The following is a 19,270-nucleotide window of genomic DNA, read 5'->3' as shown; positions in this document are numbered from 1 at the left end:
TTGTGAATCTGAAAAATGCATGTGATAATAATAAGTCACTCTGTAGCTTAAAACCCCAGGGATATTTCATCTCAGCAAAACATCTAAGCCGCTTTCAGGGACTAACACTGCATGACCTTGTCCTTACCTACGTTTCCAACTCTTCTCCCTAGTGTCTCATTGATTCATCGCACATGTGTCTTGCTAGCTTTCTTTTCTACCTTCAGTCCAAGAGAATTACAATGTCAGGACCTTTGCTGCTCCCTGTTCTTGTTCTTTCCTCCTCCCAGATTTGAGCAAGGCTGGCTTTTTCTCACCATTACGGTTTAACTCAAATATCACTTATTCAAGAAGGCTACTTGGCTGCCCTATGCTATCTCGTAGGTTCCTTTGCTACCCTGTCTTCTCTGTTTACATATTTGCTGTCTGACTCCTTTAGGGAAGACGTTTTCTGTTCACTGCTATGTCTTGAGCATATAGGATAGGTAGCTGGCATATAGTGGGCACTCGATAAATACCAGACTAAATATGAAATAAAGTTCCCTAATATCTTAAATATGATAAAGAATTTTCCTTAATAAATTAATAAATATTAGTTTTATTTATAAAATAGGAAATCATATGAAATCTAGACAAGTTAAGCACAGGTGTATGTGCAGGAGGGGACACCTTTCTGAAAGACTATTATGTTCAGTGCTTATGTACATTATCTCATTTAAAAATCAAAGCAGCCACCTGGGGGAATAAACAATGATGCTCATTTTCTAGAGGAGGAAATTCAGACTCATTAAGTTTAGCAGGTTTTCAGTTTATTCAGAGAATAAATCGGTTGAGCTGTAATTCAAACCCAAATCTTCTGGTTCCAGAACCCCTACTCTTTCCACCGAGACACTTCCTTAGTCAGCAGCCTCCATATTCAGAAACACCTCTTAACGATAGCATCACTTCCACGAAATACATTTATTAAAATTTGTGGCTAGAGAAATCATCTGGGTCACTTGAGAATGAATCAATTAATTTACCAAAATACGAAACTAATGGAATTATTGGAGATATGGAACCTACAGTAAATCTTCCAGTCCTCGGTTAGAAATCTAACACTTTTCCACATAATTTAGTTTTTTAAAGAGGTTAACTTAAGAAAGAGTGCCATTTGTGTTAGTTTTTATATCGGGGGCACCACTGCCTTCTCAGAAAAGTTTTATGAAAGTGTGCTGATAAGTTTGCACTTTATCCATTATGTATCTTTGAAATTTATAGGCACCCCAAAATAAAATAACATTCTATGAAGATAAAGTAATCTACAGTGTTGGAATACTAGTCATAATTAGGATCTCCTTGTCTTTCAGGGCAATAAAAACCTGTCTTCTACCTTGGTAGGTACTCATTATTTTTCTGATTTAACTTACAGAAAAGTAAAGCAAATAAGTTTTAGGTCTATGTCTTATCTACTGTTGGAAACCAGGTGGAAACTTTAGGGAGAGTTTTGGGATGAAAAAGAAAATGACAATCGAGATAGAGGATTCATCACTATTGCTGATTCTTTTTCTTTCCCAGGTCAAAGACCATGACATAAGCTTCATATTGAATAAAAATAAGAATCTAATCACAAAATGACATTCTCATTTATTAAAAGCAAGCTTGGGGATTTTTCTCAAATTCAACCAAAGATTGGTATTCAGGTTTGAAATAAGTTACAAGATGCTCAGTCTGGTCGCCTCTTGCAGAAATAAACACTCTAGCACTTACTCTGTGATGCTTTTTCTTTTGTTGTGGAGAATGTGGAATTATCTGATTATGACTGTTGCCTATTGTTCTTAAATGAGGTCCATCAAGCTCTGTGAAGATCATTTCCAGGAATGTGAATCATGTTGGGAAGGGGAAATCTGTATAGCTAAGGAAGTTCCTGTTCTAAGCTTGTCGTCTGCTAATTATTCTGTCTTGTTTCCTGTGTCTAAAGAAAAGCCTGCCCATTGAGTGCCTTGAAATGAGTGTGATTGGATGTCACTGTTTAGCCTGCCTTAAGGTGAGAGTAACAGATAACACCTTGTACATCGGATTTCAGCTTTAAAGAAGGTAACAAAAGGAATCGGAAAACATTTCTCTTTGAAGCGGTTACCTTATTTCCCTACACAAAAGTTAGCTACTGTCTGTGCCAGCTGTTCCTCACATGACCAAGTGAGCCTTGGGAACATGGGAGTCCTGGAGAGAGAAGAGGCCTGCCCTAGGCAGAGTCCTGGAGGCTCTGTGGGCAACACCAGCACCCCTACTGACACTGTATCAACAGAGATGGAGTGATCACTTTCTTGGTGTCCTGATATTTCCAAGGTATTGTGGTATAAACACATTAAGACTCAGTCTACCACAGAGATGTGGGACCCAGGTCTGGTTGGTCCTGGGCTGGAAGAAAAATCGATCTCCTCATTAGCAATTAGAGATGCTGCCACCCTAATTTGTCTGAAGTAATGGGCTTCACATAATTTAATTGAATTTCTGCCACAATCTGCTCTGTGCTCTGAGCTGCGTTCCTCACAATGGAGGTGAACCAAGCATGATCTCTGCTTTGCTATTTACAGTCTAATGTACACACAAGACAGACAAAAAAAGATAAAAGGGGGCTTAGAGAGGAAAAGAGCAAAGTGAAGTAAAACACACACACACACACACACAAATAAACAAAACCCTGGAAGGAAGGCCATTGTCCTTGCTGCGACTGAAGAGAAACCTGGAACAAGATAAGGCTGGAGAAATAAACATGGATCAGATCACGCAGGCCTTAGCGCTCTAAGGCCAAAATATACAGGCATTGTGTATCAGCCAAACAAAATGAACATTTGCACACCTGCTGTGTGACAGTTTCATTAAAGACTCACAACAACTCTCTACTTTCAAATGCTCAGTTGTATAGAGGAGAAGTAGGATTTAACAGGATTAAATCCTACTTAAGAGGATTAAATGCTCAACTTCACCAGAAAATGTGTGGCAAAGCGTGGTGAAGAACCCAGTCCCATGTGCTTCTCTTCAGGTGACTTTAACATGAAATAGTAAAATATTTATTTGCCAAACATTTTACACACACACACACACCAAATAAATACATTCAAGAATCAAAGCAGTTGAAATATTTCCATGGGCTGTGGATAACAGGTTCACACGTGAGCAGCAGAGTGTGTAATCAGTGTTTAGGACTGAGTCTGACACCAAGTGAGAGTCTGTCTAGTGGTATTTGCATCTCCTTTTGTCATTCCTCAGTCCTTCAGTATTTCTTGCCTCCTACATCTTCACTGCCTCTTCCCTGTATCCCCTTCTAATTTGCCTTTATCCTTCTTTCTTCTCCTTCTTATTCTCTCAACTGGGTGAGCATATTGTTGGTACTCATTGCTTCCAAATGCACTATTTCATCTTTAAAATATTATAATCTATAGTCATCACGCACAAACAAGTTAGTAAAAGCAACAACAAAAACAAGAATAGATCCGGCAAATGAATGGGTGGATTGGGACTAGCTCAGTGTTTTGGAGTCAAAAGACCAGCTTGGAAACCAGAGTCTAGACTGAACTTTTGCAGAACACGAGAAACTCAGCTTTCCTACCTGTCTGATGAAGACAAATTTTGACCTTTTAAACTCATAGGGTCATTGTAAGGACCAGTTTGGATATTGGAAATGGAAGTGACATGTCACTAGTGACGAGCCAGTAAAAAATACTACTGCTTGCACTGTAGGTGATTAGACACTTCATCTGACCCATTTCCTACCGTAACTATTTGGCAAAGTTTTAAAATGAAGACTTCAACCATTGACACACATAATATTTCGTGACATTTTGGCCAAAATCATCCTTATATCGTGACAGAATGGCATTTCTCAAATTGATTTTTCATTTAGTAAGCAAACAGCCTTTTACTCCTGACCTTAAACAAGCTGGGCATCCTGTTAGGCCGTTCACGTTTCCTGGCGTGTTGTTATGGCGCCATCTGCTGGAAATTGAAGAGGTTGACACTAAAGACAGTTCGAACTTTCAAATAATGATTCATTTCCTTCGTATTTCTTTCGCATGTAACAAAATACTATGTAGTATTTAAACAATAACTCTAAAATGAGAGTAGTTTCAAGATTTATTAGAAAATCTAAAAGTGCAGAACAGTGTGTGTTGTTATTGCTTTAATTCAAATATAGATTGTGTTTTAAATATATATATATATTTGAGTAATTTTAATAGAAAGTATTATACATGTTGACATTTTTAATCTTAACAGTGTCTACTTTGGGTGGAAGATAAAAATCTGAATTTTTGACTCTGGGTATTTTACTACTTATGTCATCTTTTAACCTAAAAGTTTTATTTATTTAATGATTTTTGCTAAATAATTATTAAATCCTTCCAATGGGATTTATTGGAAGGTTTTATTATGTGTATATTATTACCTACCCCACCTGTAAACAGCAGGGCTTTGCATGCACTAACTTTTTACCTGAATGCAAAAATTCCCACCACTTATTGGTGTTGCAATGTGACTAGGTATTGTCTACCAGGGCAGGGTCTGGCTTACTTATCTTTACATCTCCAGAGTCTAATATACTGATCAGAATAGAAGCACTCCATTTGTATGTAATTCCTAAGTACAACAAATTGTAACTTCAGTAAGTTTTATAAAACTCCCTTTTTCCCTTTTATAGATACATGGAGAAATCAAATTAACTTGGAATGAAGGGGCAAAAAAGAGGTCATGGTAAAATAAAGCAAGAATGGGGTCAATTATAGCCTATGAATCAAGAAAAAATGCGAAAAGTAAACGGAAAAATCTTCATATCAAAACCATTAAAAATACATATGTGAGCTGTAACTTGAAATATATTTAGGAACTGGAATTTCTGGGTGGCCTAGTCATAAGGATTCCGTGCTTCCATTGCAAGGGGAATGGGTTCGATCCCTGGTCAGGGAATTGAGATTCCAGATGCTGTGTAAAGAAAGAAAGTGAAGTCGCTCAGTCGTGTCAGACTCTTTGTGACCCCACGGATTGTAGCCTACCAGGTTCCTCTGTCCATGGGATTTTCCAGGCAAGAATACTGGAGTGGGTTGCCATTTCCTTCTCCAGGGGATCTTCCCGACCCAGGGATTGAACCCGTGTCTCCTGCATTGTAGGAAGACGCTTGGCATAAACCCTTGACAGGGTTTCTGCCATAAGCCACATGAGGTCACCGTGGGACCACAGAGCAGGGCTCCTCACTTGCTTCGTGCAGGGCATGTCATTCATTCACACAAGCACACCGTAGAGTCAGTAAAAAACAGCCGAAGACGTGTTCACTAGGAGAACAAAGAACTAGAGCTCCAAGCATCCTTACCTTGTCCTGAAGAATCCCGGAAGAGCCCCCAAGAGGAAAGGTTGCTGTTGAACCACAAATGACCAGGATTCATGGCCTCCAGAGGAGAAGAATTCGATCCGGTGCCAGTGAGGGGGCTTGATTGCTCAGAGCTTTTGTGTAATAAAGTTTTCAGTTCAGTTCATTTCAGTTGCTCAGTCATGTCCGGCTCTTTGCAACCCTATGAATTGCAGCACGCCAGGCTTCCCTGTCCATCACCAACTCCCGGAGTTCACCCAGACTCACGTCCATCGAGTAGTCAGTGGTGCCATCCAGCCATCTCATCCTCTGTCGTCCCCTTTTCCTTCCGCCCCCAATCCCTCCCAGCATCAGAGTCTTTTCCAATGAGTCAACACTTCGCATGAGGTGGCCAAAGTACTGGAGTTTCAGCTTTAGCATCAGTCCTTCCAAAGAAATCCCAGGGCTGATCTCCTTCAGAATGGACTGGTTGGATCTCCTTGCAGTCCAAGGGACTCTCAGGAGTCTTCTCCAACACCACAGTTCAAAAGCATCAATTCTTCGGCGCTCAGCCTTCTTCACAGTCCAACTCTCACATCCATACAGGACCACTGGAAAAACCATAGCCTTGACTAGACGAACATTTGTTGGCAAAGTAATGTCTCTGCTTTTTAATATGCTATCTAGGTTGGTCATAACTTTCCTTCCAAGGAGTAAGCGTCTTTTAATTTCATGGCTGCAGTCACCATCTGCAGTGATTTTGGAGTCCAGAAAAATAAAGTCTGACACTGTTTCCACTGTTTCCCCATCTATTTCACATGAAATGATGGGACTGGATGCCATGATCTTTGTTTTCTGAATGTTGAGCTTTAAGCCAACTTTTTTACTCTCCTCTTTCACTTTCATCAAGAGGCTTTTGAGTTCCTCTTCACTTTCTGCCATAAGGGTGGTGTCATCTGCACATCTGAGGTTATTGATATTTTCCCGGCAATCTTGATTCCAGCTTGCGTTTCTTCCAGCCCAGCGTTTCTCATGATGTACTCTGCATAGAAGTTAAATAAGCAGGGTGACAATATACAGCCTTGACATACTCCTTTTCCTATTTGGAACCAGTCTGTTGTTCCATGTCCAGTTCTAACTGTTGCTTCCTGACCTGCATACAGATTTCTCAAGAGGCAGGTCAGGTGGTCTGGTATTCCCATCTCTTGAAGAATTTCCCACAGTTTCTTGTGATCCACACAGTCAAAGGCTTTGGCATAGTCAATAAAGCAGAAATAGATGTTTTTCTGGAACTCTCTTGCTTTTTCTATGATCCAGTGGATGTTGGCAATTTGATCTGTGGTTCCTCTGCCTTTTCTAAAACCAGCTTGAACATCAGAAGTTCATGGTTCACATATTGCTGAAGCCTGGCTTGGAGAATTTTGAGCATTACTTTACTAGCGTGTGAGATGAGGAAAATTGTGCGGTAGTGTGAGCATTCTTTGGCATTGCCTTTCTTTGGGATTGGAATGAAAACTGACCTTTTCCAGTCCTGTGGCCACTGCTGTGTTTTCCAAATTTGCTGGCATATTGAGTGCAGCACTTTAACAGCATCATCTTTCAGAATTTGAAATAAGTATAAAAGAGATAGAGAAAGCTTCTGACACAGACATAGGGGGGCAGAAAGAGTGCTGTGCAGTGTAGCATGGAAATAAATAAGTAAATAAATAAAAGAAATATATTTAGGAATTATTATGATACAGTGGCTCTGGGAAGTAATGTTAAGAGTGTACTTACGAAATAAACACAAAACACCTTAAACAGTATTTTTGAGATAGTTAATGTATAATATGTTGCACACTTTTAAGGTATACAATGTGATATATTTTTACCTACATATACACCCATGAAATAATCATTAAATTCAAGATGGTGAGCATATTGTCATCTCCAAAAGTTTAATCATCCATAAAATGCTTTTACTTGCTTAAAAAGCTGGGATGGCTCACCACCACTGAACACTGACTGTGTTCAGTTCAGTTCAGTTGCTCAGTCATGTCTGACTCTTTGCAACCCCATGGACTGCAGCATGCCAGGCCTCCCTGTCCATCACCAACTCCTAGTGCTTGCTCAAACTCATGTCCATTGAGTCAGTGATGTCATCCAACCATCTCATCCTCTGTCATCCCCTTCTTCTCCCACCTTCAATCTTTCCCAGCATCAGGGTCTTTTCCAGTGAGTCAATTCTTCACATCATGTGGCCAAAGGATTGGAGCTTCAGCTTCAGCATCAGTCCTTCCAGTGAATATTCAGGACTGATTTCCTTTAGGATGGACTGGTTTAATCTCCTTGCAGTCCAAAGGACTCTCAAGACTCTTCTCCAACACCACAGTTCCAAAGCATCAGTTCTTTGGCACTCAGCTTTCTTTATGGTCCAACTCTCACATCCATATATGACCACTGGAAAAACCATAGCTTTGACTAGATGGACCTTTGTTGGCAAAATAATGTCTCTGCTTTCTAATATGCTGTCTAGGTTTCTCATAGCTTTTCTTCCGAGGCAAGCATCTTTTAATTTCATGGCTGCAGTCACCATCTGCAGTGATTTTGGAGCTCAAGAAAATGAAGTCTGTCTCCGTTTCCATTGTTTCCCTATCTATTTGCCATGAAGTGATGGGACTGGATGCCATAATCTTCGTTTTTTGAATGTTAAGTTTTAAGCCAGCTTTTTCACTCCCCTCTTTTCACTTTCATCAAGAGGCTCTTCAGTTCCTCTTAGCTTTCTGCCAAAAGGATGATTTCATCTGCATATCTGAGTTATCATGTTATACCACCTGCATGAAACTTGATGACTTCATAAGGTAGTAAAGTATGTTTTTTCCTCTTTGCTCTGGGTGATTTTTCTCCCTGTTATCAATTTTCTTATGGCAAGAATGTAACCAAAGTTTACTTTTTCCTCTGCTTTAGGAGATTTTTATGTTGTGGAGCCATAAGGAGAAGATTCTAGGCAAATTAAATACTAGCAATATTCCAGTTTTTCAAGCTTCTGCATATTGAGGGGATTTTATGGATAGTCATTCATTCCAGAGGGAATGGATTGGAGGTGAGGATTATTTTGTTGGAGATCTGAGATAGTTGGAGCTGGAGATATCTGGAAACATATCTATGGGTCTTGTGAATATCTGAGAACAGTAGGATTGCAAAGAATCAGACATGACTGAAGTGACTTAGAATGCATGCATACACCTGATTTCCTGCAGAGTCTATCGTGAAAATGCTTCTGGTGTTGAAAGATGTTAGAGGACTGATGAAGAAACCTGTAGCCTTGGGATCTATGACAGAAGTCTTCAAGGCCAGGGTTGCTAATGAAGCATAGATAAGAGGCATATTATGGATGACTACTGAAGAAAGACTGTATGGCTAGGCTTCAACGTTACGTGAACTGAGAACTCCCATATGTTCAAGTTGCATTTAGAAAAGGCAGAGGAACCAGAGATCAAATGGCTAACATCTGTAAAACCAACATAGAAAAAGCAAGGGATTCTAGAAAACATCAACTTCTGCTTCATTGACTACACTAAAGCCTCTGTGTGGATCACAACAAACTTGTGGAAAATTCTTAATGAGTTCAGAATACCAGATCACCTGATCTACCTCCTAAGAAATCTGTATGCAGGTCAAGAAGCAACAGTTAGAACTCGTACCTGGAACAACGGACTCGTTCCAAATTGGGAAAAGTGTACGTCAAGGATGTATATTGTCACTCTGATTACTTAACTTATACGCAGAGTACATCATGCGAAATGCTGGGTTGGATGAAGCATAAGCTGGAATCAAGATTGCCGGGGGAGGTATCAATAACCTCAGATATGCAGATGATGCTACCCTTATGACAGAAAGTGAAGAGGAACTAAACAGCCTCTTAATGAAAGGGAAAGAGGAGAGCGGAAAGCCGGCTTAAAACTCAACATTCAAAAAACGAAGATTATGGCATCTGGTCCCATCACTTCATGGCAAATAGATGGGGAAACAATGGGAACAGTGACAGACTTTATTTTCTTGAGCTCCAAAATCACCCCAGATGGTGACTGCAGCCATGAAATTAAAAGACACTTGCTCCTTGGAAGAAAATCTATGACAAACATAGACAGCATATTAAAAAGCAGAGACATTACTTTACCAACAAAGGTTCATCTAGTCAAAGCTATGGTTTTTCCAGTAGTCATGTATAGATGTGAGAGTTGGAAAATAAAAAAAGCTGAGTGCCAAAGAATTGATGCTTTTGAACTGTGGTATTGGGGAAGTCTCTTGAGAGTCCCTTGAACTGCAAGGAGATCCAACCAATCAATCCTAAGGGAAATCAGCCCTGAATGGTCATTGGATGCTGAAGCTGAAGCTCCAATCCTTTGGCCATCTCATGGGAAGAACTGACTCACTGGAAAAAACCCTAATGCTGGGAAAGATTGAGTGCAGGAGGAGAAGGGAACAATAGAGGATGAGATGGTTGAATGGCATCACTGACTCAATGGACGTGGGTTTGTGCAAGCTCCAGGAGTTGGTGATGGACAGGAAAGCCTGGCGTGCTTCAGTCCATGGGGTCGTAAAAAGTCAGATACGACTGATTGACTGAGCTGAACTGAACTGAATGTTTATGACCGTTTTTTGTTTTAGAATTTTTTTATGAGGACCATTTTTAAAGTCTTTTATTGAATTTGTTACAATATTGCTTCCATTTTATGTTTGTTTTTTTTGGCCATGGGGCATGTGGGATCTTAGCTTCTGGCCCAGGGATCGAAACCACAGGTCCTGCATCGGAAGGTGAAGTCTTCACCACTGGACCACCAGGGAAGTTCCTATGACCATTTAACACACCAAAATGTGGAAGTTGCAATTCTGCAAGCATGATTGATATAGGGTTTTCCACTAGTCAGGCAACTGGAAAACTAAAGCAGGTTACATTCCATTTGGAAAAACAAAGAGAAAGTGACATTTCTTTCCCACTAGGATAGCTAGCTCAGCTGGTAAAGAATCCTCCTGCAATATAGGAGACCCTGTTAGACTCTTGGGTCAGGAAGATGCCCTGGAGAAGGGATAGGTTACCCACTCCAGTATTCTTGGGCTTCCCTGGTGCCTCAGCTGGTAAAGAATCCACCTGGAATGCAGGAGACCTGGGTTCGATCCCTGGGTTGGGAGGATCCCCTGGAGGAGGGCATGGAAATCCACTCCAGTATTATTTCTTGGAGAATCCCATGGACAGAAGAGCCTGGCGGCCTACAGTCCATGGGGTTGCAGAGTCAGACATGACCGTGTGACTAAGTACAGCACAGTGTTGCAAAATTAAGTCATACTCTCGACTTCCAGAAAGTCAAAGTTAGGAATGCAGCTGGCTACAAATAGCAGAAAAGTCATCCAAAGGTGACTTAAACATAAGGGTATATTTTTCTCAAGAAACAGCGAGCTCAGAGGTCAGCTGAGGGTACTACTTCAGCTGATCACTAGTGTCCACCTACCCCAATTAGCATGTTAGCTCTATTCTCCTGCTAATGTTTTAAATCTTAGGGTCACAGGCTGGGTTATGATAGATACACACTTATGTCCACATTCAGGGCAAGAAGAGGGAATGGGACTGTGCCAATTCCACTTGTCCTTTTCATGGGAAAGCAAAATATGTACTTGAACCCTGCCAGTGATTTCTTGCTGTGGAGAACTGTTTCTCCTGACCGCATGTGACTGTGATGCTGGGAAGCAGGTGTTTTTGCACAGCCTAGAGTGGCAGTAAATAAGGAATAGGGCACCAGTATTGGGCATGGTTCAGCAAATCCACAGGATCTGCCATGCACTGAAATTCCAAAGTGATCTGGCTCTCACAGAAGGCCCTCCAAATCTAGCCCTGATTGATATGACTTATCTTCTGTTTAAACTAACAGGGACTCTTTATTCCTTCACAGGAGACCTTCATGGTTCTTCATATGCTGCATTAGTATCCTTGCTTCTACTACACAGGTCTGATCCCTTTCCTTAAAATTTTTGCTTATATATATTACAAATATTTCTTCCCAATCTATCTATGACAAGTGAAAGTGAAAGTCACTCAGTCGTGTCCAACTCTTTGCTACCCCATGGTCTATACAGTATATGGAATTCTCCAGGCCAGAATACTGGAATGGGTAGCCACTCCCTTCTCCAGGGGATCTTCCCAACCCAGGGATCAAACCCAGGTCTCCAGCATTGCAGGCTGATTCTTTACCAGCTGAGCCACTGGGGAAGCCTATATATGTATGTATATATATATATGCATATTAGTATACATATTTTTATATACCTAATATATATTTATATATATTATTTTTGTTGTTCTTTAACTTTTGGCCATGCTGCAAGGCATGTGGGATCTTAGTCCCCTGACCAGGGATTGAAACTGTGCCTCCTGCATTGGCAGTGTGGAGTCCTAACCACTGGACTGCCAGGTAAGTCCCTGATATTCTTTCTTTAAATCCTACTTTCTTCATGAAATCTTCTCCACAGGTCTACATTATATCAATCTTCATGTTTTCAAAAAGTACTTGTAGGTAACATTTAACATAAGTGATAATTTTGTATTTTTTTCATTTTACAGTTGAAAGGTATCCATATGATTTATAGAAAAAAATAAAAGGATTCTATGGGAACTTCTCTTGAAGTGAAGTGAAAGTGTCATTTGCTCAGTCGTATCCGACTCTTTTGTAGCCTGCCAGGCTCCTCTGTCCATGGAATTCTTCAAGCAAGAATACTGGAGTGGGTTGCATTCTCCAGGGGATCTTCCCAACTCAGGGATTGAACCCAGGCCTCCTGCATTGCAGGCAGATTCTTTACTGTCTGAGCCATTAGAGAAGCCCAAATTTCTCTTACATTTAATAATTTTAAACAAAAAAGTCTCAGAAATCTGTATACTTCCTACTTCATATAAAAAGTCATGATTATTTCTTCCTGGCAATATCTCAACTCTTTTCTAAGGGACCTAGTAAGAAAGATAATGAAAGGGCTTGCACAAAAGTCTTATTTTATAACTCAGTGATTTTTTTGTGATTATAGAGAGATTAAATACGATTTCTGGACCCATTCCTAAGCATAATTGATTCTTATATGATTTTAGGGTCCTAAATGTGCATTTTTATAAAGATCTCAGGTGATTCTGAAAGAGAGAGTCCACCCGATCATGCTTTGAAGGTCACCTCCACAGAGAAGGCAGAGCTGCTAAAACAGCTGAGCCGCAGACCCCGGATGAAATCGAGAGAGCTGCAGCGTTCTTGTAGTTTGCGTTAATAAGCAACAACTCTGACCGCCTGTGAATTTTTGTCAGGAGAGTCCAACATTATGACTGTCCAGCAGGCTGACTTGTCTGGACTACATGCCACACCCTCTGCTTTTGGTTGGAGCCAGTCAGTGAGCAGCCCCAGCAGAGGATTGGAGGGAGGAAGATGGATGGAGTGGGGATGGTCAGTCCTTGATCCCCCTGCAAATTGCCTTAGTCCAGGCTTGTCTTTGCACAGAGCATCATTGCTTATCGCAAGGTGGCCTGCCAGTCACAGGTCTGTCTTTCTGAGTTCCGGCAACCACTCCACCTCCTCGTTTCTTAGAACCTGGGATGTTAACAGAGTCACTACTGCTGGATTTGGGTGCTGCATATGTCATGGCTCCCCTTCATCTCTTTGACTCTTATTTGTTTATTCATTTTATTGAAACATAGTTGATTTACAATGTTGTGTTGATTTCTGCTGTACAGCAAAGTGGCTCAGCTATATGTATTATATATATATGTAAAATATATGTATATATCCTTTTTTCATATTCCTTTCCGTTCTGGTTTTTCATGGGGTATTGGGTATGGTTTCCTGTGCTACACAGTAGGACCTTGTTGTTTATCCATCCTATATACAGTGGTCTGCATCTGCTAATCCCAGACTCCCAATCCTTCCCTTTCCCGTGCCCACATTGTCAACCACAAGTATGTTCTCTATGTATGAGTCTCTTTCTGTTTTGTAGATATAATCATTCATGTCATATTTTAGGTATTTTATGTACCAACACTTTCTCTGTGAGTTTTTTTCTAACTTGAGTATGTTGCTTATTTCTTGTTGTCTATTGGTGTAAAGAGAACTGGAAGACACAGTGGGACAGTATAATATGGGTATAATCTGAATTCTAGGAGTAAATAAGAGGATAAACACAATAAAAAATATGTAATATATAAAAATACAAAGCAAAAACAAAAAGAATAAATATCTAGGATGGATTAAAGATAAATAATCTTGATATAGGACAAGCAAAGTGCATATAAAATAATAATAAATTGATATATTAAATTTATGTATAACAGATACTGAAGAAAAAGAATCCAAGAAAAATAAAAGACCTTAAAATCTGTCAGAATGAAAAATGGATTACACATAAATGAGTAGTAGTTAAGTTGATGTCTTTCTTCTCATTTGCAATGAAGGAAGCCAGAAGACCCTGGAATAATAGATTTAAAAGAGTGAGAGAAAATAACTATCAACCTAGAATTATAGACTTGGGAAAATGTTTCAAGGATGAGGGTGAAATAAACATATTATAGTTTCAGACAACATAAAAACCGAGAGAGTTTATTTCTAGCAGACTAAAGACATTTTAGGCTTCCCTTGGGGCTGAGCTGGTAAAGAATCCGCCTGCAACGCGGGAGACCTGGGTTTGATCCCTGGTTTGGAAAGATCCCCTGGTGAAGGGAAAGACTACCCACTCCAGTATTCTGGCCTAGGAAATTCCATGGACTGTATAGAAATTTTTAATGAATGTGATATAGGAAGAAGGAAAATGATCCCTTAGGAAAATCTGAGAAGCAAGAAGAAAGTCAGCTCAGAAAATGAAATACATGTGGGTACGTTTAAAAAGTATCAACTATGTCAATTGGTAATGATACATCTAATTTCTGGAATTTAAAAATATAGATTTAAAATCTTGAATAGCAATGGCATAAAATTTGAGAGGTGTATATTTCAGTGTATTAAATAAAGCTCCCCTTATTATAAGCATGACAGTCAATGTTTAGGGGGTCATACATAGAGGCTCGGCTTCCCTGGTGGCTCAGTCGGTAAAGAATCTGCCTGCAATGTAGGAGACCTGGATTCGATCCCTGGTTTGGGAAGATCCCCTGAAGAAAGTAATGGCTACCCAGTCCAGTATTCTTGCCTGGAGAATTCCATGGACAGAGCAGCCTGGCAGGCTACAGTCCATGGGGTCGCAAAGAATCGGACACGACTGAGCGACTAACACACACACACACACACACACACACACACACACACAACACACACAGGCTAGGCTTGTATTTCAGTAGCAGAGATTTAAGGCAATTATCTGGGAGTAATTCAGGGGAAAAACATCTAATACAGTTCGCAGTATCCAGAGAAGTACTTGACATTTTGCAGTTTCCTCTTCTTAGCATCCCTACAGCAAAAGTGAAACTATATTTTGCTTTCAGACAGGAAGGTACAAGACGGTGATGGGTTGAGATACTGAGGGGATTCCTTTGCCTGATTATTTGGAAGGAGTCTCAAGAGGGGTTTCTATTCCCAACCACACATCCTTTCTTTCCAGAGAGGCAGCTGGTAGAGAATTCTACTTCTAAATTAGAGACGGGGTTCGCATGCTGAGTGGCTGACATGATAATAACTCAGAGCAGGGACTACCAGCCAGAACAAGGATCCCTTTCCTCTGCCTCAGGGTTTTCTTTAATTGAAATAGATTTCTCTTCATGTTTTATGCAGTTCTTATACTCGAGCAAACTGCATTTTATGGACAAAAAAGAAAGGTCATGGAATCTCTTCTTTGATTTACTGCTTTAGGTGGGGCCTGCAAGGAAAGTACAATGAATTCTGCTTCTTTGCAATGCTGGGCGAGTCCAGGCAGCCCATTTGGATTCATTTTGGTTTGACTGCTTCCTACAGACAGGGTCTTAATTTCTTCCAATAAGAGCCTTGGCACACACTCACAGACCGGCAGGCTCTCCACGTACCTGGTTAATTCTTAATGCTCTATTAGGTTCTGAATTCAAAGCCCAGACTTTAACTTTCAGTCAACAGCAATACCTGACCTTGGGTGCCATGTTTCAAGGGCAGTATAAGCAGTTTAATAACCTAGGAAGGTTTTCATCATTTGTTTCACTGTACATTTTACCATTACTCACAGGGTATGAAAAATAAAGAGACTGATTTATTTTGCTCAGAACAGAATTCCATCTTTGGTCTTATTTCAGAGATGAGTATAGGTCCCAATGCATCCAATTGCTTTTCTGGAAGCCTGGTAGCTCTCAATTCACCTTACAAGTAGCTTGAGAGGCATGGTACTTTGGAGGACTTGGCTTCATCTGCTAAATACAATCTGTCCGGTGAGTGAATTAAGTCAGACAGAAAAGGAGAAATACTGCATGACATCCCTTATATGTGAAATAGAAAAAGTAATGATACAAATGAACTTGCTTACAAAACAGAGACTCAAAGACTTAGGAAATGAATTTATGGTTGCTGGGGGGAAGGGATAGTTAGGGAGTTTGGGAAGGTCATGTACCCACTGCTATATTTAAAATGGATAACCAAAAAGGACCGACTGTGTAGTGCATGGGACTCTGATCAATGTTATGTGGCTGCCTGGATGGAAGGCGGGTTTGAGGGAGAATGGATTCATGTATACATATGGCTGAGTCTATTCTCTTCTCGCCTGAAACTACCACAACATTGTTGATTGACTATACCCCAATACAAAATACAAAGTTTAAAGTTTGAAAAAAAAATACACTCTCTCATGTCTTGTATGCTGCTTATCAGCATCATGTTCTGACATGAAAATAATTTAGCCGCTAATGTTAATTTGTATTTTTCTCAAATAAAAATAAAATATTAATTTACATTTTCTCAAGGAAGTTTCACTTTGTCTAAGATCTAATTTTTTTTTTTTTACGAGCAGGATTTCTATCAAACAATACAAGTAAAAAATAATTTTCCAAATAAAAATTCCCCAAAACAATGCCACAGTGAGTTTGAACTCTTTTTATATCCTTCATTTTTTTTTTTTTTATTTAACAGGCTTCATAGAATTCAACAAATTTCTATGGAGAAGATAGAGGGGTAAGGAAGGGCTTAGACAACCTTCAATCAGCATGGGATTCTTTTTCTCTGTTTTGTTAATGAGTCCCACTTATTCTTAGTTTTGGATAAATGAAATTCAGTTGATAGGGTTCTGTTTTGTGAGGTGGCATGGGATCCTATATTCCACATCAGGCACTGAAGGAATGTCTATATTTTGTGAGCCTGAAATCTGCTTGTTCAGGTTACAAAAGTTCCTCTTTATTCTGGAATAGGAAGATCCATATGTATTTTAAAAAAACAGAGTTGTAAAATTTTAAACAAAATGTGAAGAATATCAGTATATACATGAAACATAAATGTACAGCTCAATAAATTCTTGTAAAATGATCATTCGTATAACCACTGCCCAGGTCAAAATCAAATGTGTAGACAGCACTCCAGAAGCAGCTCTGATTGTCCCTCCCAAATATGAAACCCAAATGTGGCCAATCTTAGCTTTAATATAGTAGTTTAGTTTTTTCCCGATTTTGGAAATATAATTAACTAGAATCATTATTTATATACATTAATGTGTATGCAAAGAGTTGTACATGACGGAGCGACTTAACAACAATGTATATACTATCTGTCTGTAATATATGATCAATAAATGGATAGACAGATACAGAGATAAAGATGTAAATGCAGATGTGTATACTTCTGTTGCTGAGATACCTAAGAGTAGACTGTGGGGTCTTTTGTTACATGTTTCTTCAAATCAGTAGTGAATAAAAATTGTTCCCAAATAGTTGCACCATGTACTCTCCTATGAATAGTACTGAGTTCCTTTTGCCCCATGTTAGTAGCAATTGGTGGTGCCATTCTCTCAAGTTTTAGCCCCTCTGCCGCATAAGTAGTAATATCTCATTGAAGTTTTAATTGAAATTTCACTGATGACTAGTGAAGTTTGAACACATATTCAATTGTTAGTCTTTTCTTCGTAATTCTTGCCCCATTTTTCCAGTGTGTTGGCTGTACATTTTCTTATTGATTCATGAGTTATAACATTCTGGATATGAGGTTTTTCTTGACTTAGAAGTGTTACATATGGTACTTTGCATGATATATTTTGATGAACAGACATTTGAATTTTAAACTGGTTTGTGTTCTTAATGTTTTCCTTTAAGGTTGATGTGTTTTTTTTGTATATGGTTTAAAAAAATCTTCCCCTATAGATATAAAGATACGCTGCTTTATTATCTTCTGGAAACTTAATTTTTTGCTATTCTTACTGAGAGCTACGGGCTTCCCTGGTGGCTCCGATGGTAAAGAATGCGCTTGCAATGCAGGAGACCTGGGTTCGATCCCTGGGTTGGGAAGATCTCTTGGAGAAGGGAAGGGCTACCCACTCCAGTATTCTTGCTTGCATAATTCCATAGACAGAGAAGCCTGGCAGGCTACCGTCTATGGGGTCACAAAGAGTCGAACACGATTGAGTGACTCTCACTTTCACTGAGAGCTACAGTTCATCTGGAATTACTTTTTACATGATTGGATATATATGGTTTCTCACTTTCCATATGGATATACTGATTACAGAACTTTCAGGGTGTCCACTCAACGTTCTCAGACATTGACACAACACATCCATCTTTACATTATTTCCCCTGTATTAAGATGTATCGCTCGTATCTTCTGAGTTAGCATTTAGTTAGCATTTATGATTTAACTGAGGGCTTCCCTGGTGACTCAGATGGTAAAGCATCTGCCTGCAATACAGAAGACCTGGGTTTGATCCTCTGGAGAAAGGAATGGCAACCCTCTCCAGTATTCTTGCCTAGAAAATTCCACGGACAGATGAGCAGTCCATGGAGCTTCGAAGAGTCAAACATGACTGAACGATTAACACTTTCACTTTCTATGATTTAACTGGTCAGACATCAAAACTTTTGCTTCAGACGGGAGATAGGGATGAAAAAAGAATTGAAGAATGACTAAAATTCTCTCTGCTCTACCAGCTGTTTTCAGAGAAAACCCCACATGGCTGTCTCACCTCAAGGAAATCTCTGTTAACAGGCTTGTCCCAAACTTGATGCTGCCTTGGGCTAGCCCAGCCATTGGGCCTTCCTGTCCTCTTGTTTCTGAGACTGCCACTTTAACAGGTAACATTCTAAGTTAAGTAAGGTCTCTCTGCAAAGGTAGCGAAGCTGTTAGTTTCCATAACCTGCCCTGTTCTGGTTAAATCCTCGGCCCTGACAGAGTTTGTGGGGTGAGGGGTTTGGGAACCATAGGTAAGAACTCCACAGGCCGGTCATTCTTGTGGGAACCTCCATAGTCTTTAAGAATAAGTGCTTCTGCTGGGGGAAAGTTTGTTTCTTGAATGCTGAAATGTTTGTTTTGGACACTTTCAGTCAACTTTATATTTGCTTTCTTGGGGAAAGGATTTGTTGACCGCTTACTCCATCATGTCACAGATCAGAGCTCACTGATGATATTTTAAGTCACAAAATATTTCATACTTTTAAAAACTAAGTAGAATGTGCATGTGTGTTGTATAATAGATTAATCAAATATTCGATTATCATTCAAAGGTGAGAAATATGGATTGGAAAAAAATATGGGAGATGTTAGCATACTGCTAGAATTTAAAGCCACGAAAATAAGTAAGATCACATAAAAAGTGATTTACATTGAAAAATTATCCTAGAACTAAGACCTGGGACATTTAACTATTCAGAGGTTGATGAGTTGATGTGGAAACAGCAAAGGAGACAGAGAAGGTGACTACTGAGATATGGAAAGAAGTAGGAGCAATGCCATGTAAACCAAGTGGGAAAAAGTGTTTTGTTTCGTTTTTCAGCTGGGTGTATTCAGCTGGGTTAGATCTTGCTGTAGCTAAATAAAATGAAGACTG

The 19,270-nt window shown here is 39.7% G+C and overlaps 1 long non-coding RNA gene across 2 annotated transcripts in view; it reads left to right on the top strand.

The window, feature by feature from the left end:
- LOC104976069 (uncharacterized) overlaps positions 1–19,270 on the top strand; it is a 287,898-nt gene that overhangs the window by 75,056 nt on the left and 193,572 nt on the right. Inside the window, exon 1 of one of the 2 annotated variants that reach the window (XR_815972.4) lies at positions 11,666–11,745. The exons of the other annotated variant lie outside the window; for it this stretch is intronic. This is a non-coding gene — a long non-coding RNA (uncharacterized lncRNA). Of the gene's footprint in view, positions 1–11,665; positions 11,746–19,270 lie in introns of those variants that run through there. 2 annotated transcript variants of the gene reach the window in all.

The sequence above is a fragment of the Bos taurus genome, chromosome 27, assembly GCF_002263795.3.
Source record: "Bos taurus isolate L1 Dominette 01449 registration number 42190680 breed Hereford chromosome 27, ARS-UCD2.0, whole genome shotgun sequence".
NCBI classification, from domain to species: domain Eukaryota; kingdom Metazoa; phylum Chordata; class Mammalia; order Artiodactyla; family Bovidae; genus Bos; species Bos taurus.
The sequence above is the reverse complement of the archived record's forward strand: the minus strand, read 5'-3'. Positions and strand labels throughout refer to the sequence as shown.